At 40.3% G+C, this 2,295-nt stretch overlaps 1 long non-coding RNA gene across 1 annotated transcript; it reads right to left on the bottom strand.

The window, feature by feature from the left end:
- Positions 1 to 784: 784 nt before the first annotated feature.
- Positions 785 to 1,331, bottom strand: LOC116661859. Its single transcript, XR_004317836.1, has 2 exons — positions 1,175 to 1,331; positions 785 to 826 (listed from the first exon to the last, which is right to left on the bottom strand). It is a non-coding gene; the product is annotated as an uncharacterized LOC116661859 (long non-coding RNA).
- Between the last annotated feature and the right edge of the window lie 964 nt (positions 1,332 to 2,295).

Raw genomic sequence — 2,295 nt, 5'->3', positions numbered from 1 at the left:
TATTATCCAATGCTTAGCACCCAGGGGGGAGCGGGGGTGAAACCTGAATCGGCACCTGGGGGCGCAGCAGCATCAAAGGCCAGACGGAGACTTGTCTACAGCCCGAGGCAGATAGGATCCTTCTGCCCTGGTCCCACAGAGAACTCGCTCCACCAAAACACACAAGGAGCTGGGTTCTGGCCCGGAGCCGGGACTAGGCTGTCCCTCGGTCTTCCCCGAGCCCACCTGCGGAGCGCCGACCTGAGACGGAGCGCGCAGCGGCACAGAGCTGCCGAGCGACCAGCGCAGAGAGAGGGCGGGCGGCTCCCCGCATTTACGGCAGGAAAGCAGCCCCTGACCATAGTGCTCGGGGTGGAGGGGGGGGGCAGCCACCCGCCGCCCACAGCAGAGGACAGCTGCACCTGACCCAGTGTTGGGAGGGGCAGTGATTTGCTTGCTGACAGGCACTGGGAGCAGCACAGACGAGGGCACCAATGCAGGGCCTCTGCAAATAGCAAGCTGAGTTTCCAAAACAGGGAAGACAGAAAGACTCCTCATTAAGATCACACAGTCTCCAGGAGAACACCCTCTCCCTTTTTTTTAAAAAATCTGTTTTTACCTGTTCTATTTTCTACTACCTTTTTAATTTTTACTTTTTAAATAACTATATATGCTCTTAGTTTTAATCCCTTTTAAATTTTTCTTTTAAAATATTTTTATTATTATTATTTTAAAAAAAACACATCATTTCGTTATTTCTCTTGGTTTTGATCTCCTGTTATTGATTATACACAGGATTCAAAAATGTTTTTCCCCTTTTCTCCTTTTTTAAAAGTTTTTAAAATGTCTCAACCCGACTGCTATTCTGCTTCAACTTGCTCTTCTATTATTCATTATACACTGTTTTCAAGGTTTTTTCCTCCTTGCTTTTAAAATTCTCTCTTTACTTTATCCTTTTTTATCTGTTCTATTTTCTAACACATTTTTAATTTCTACTTTCTAAACAATTGTATATGCTTCTAGTTTTAATTCCTTAAAATTTTTCTTTTAAAGTAGTTATATTATTATTATTTTTAAAAAACCACCTGATTTCGTTTTCATTTCTTTTGGTTTTGATCTCCTTCTATCGATTATGCAGAGGTTTCAAATAATGTTTCTCGATCTTTTTCCCATTTTTAAGGGTTTTTAAACAGACGTCTCAACTCGATTGCTAGTCTGATTCAGATTGCTCTTCTATAATTGATTATACACTGTTTTCAAGCCTTTTTTTTCTCCCTTCTTTTTAACTTCTCTTTCTCTCTTTATCCTTTTTTTAAGTTTTATTCCTGCATAGGCATTAGATAGATAAATAAATAAACTCTGTAAGAACCGAAATAGACAACTGATACTCCATAAGCCACAGTGCCAGAGAGGTATGAGCAAGATGAAGAATCAGAGGAACCACTTCCAATTAGAAGAGCAAGCGAAATCCCCTGAAAGAATGATCAATGAAATAGACATCGATAGCCTACTAGATCAAGATTTCAAAAAAGGTGTGATCAAAGCACTGAAGGAATTAAAAGAGATAGCGTTTAGAGATATAAAATATGTCAAAATGATATTGAAGCTATAAAGAAGAGCCAAGTAGAATTAGTAAATTCATTGGCTGAGATGAGAATGGATCTAAAGGCTGTGCAAAGCAGACTAGATAATGCAGAGGAACGAATTAGTGACCTAGAAGACAGGACAACAGAAAGCACCCAATCAGAAGAGCTGCAAGATAAACAAATAAAAACAAATGAAAGCAACAAAAGGGACCTATGGGATAATATAAAGTGTGCCAATCTTTGCATAATAGGGGCCCCAGAAGGGGAAGAAAGATCAAAGGGGACTGAAAAGGTTTTTGAAGAAATCATGACTGAAAACATCCCAAACGTAAAGAACGAATCAGACATCCAAGTACAGGAAGCTCAGAGGGTCCCAAATAGGAAGAACCCAAACAGGCCCATACCAAGACATATCATAATCAAGATGGCCAGAATCAAGGATAAAGAAATGATCCTAAAGGCAGCAAGAGAAAAGCAAAGAGTGAGTTACAAGGGAACCCCCATAAGGCTCTCAGCTGATTTCTCGACACAAACATGACAGGCCAGAAGGGAGTGGCAAGATAGATTCAAAGTCCTGAATGAAAAAAAAGATGCAGCCTAGGGTACTTTATCCAGCAAGTCTATTCTTTAGGATAGAAGGAGAGATAAAGAATTTCACAGACAAGAAGAAGCTACAAGAGTTTAGCAACACTAAACCCATGCTAAAAGAAATATTGAAAGGTCTACTATA

Source organism: Camelus ferus, chromosome X (assembly GCF_009834535.1).
Source record: "Camelus ferus isolate YT-003-E chromosome X, BCGSAC_Cfer_1.0, whole genome shotgun sequence".
Lineage (NCBI taxonomy): Eukaryota > Metazoa > Chordata > Mammalia > Artiodactyla > Camelidae > Camelus > Camelus ferus.
Note: the sequence above shows the minus strand (reverse complement) of the source record. Positions and strands in the feature narration are given on the sequence as shown.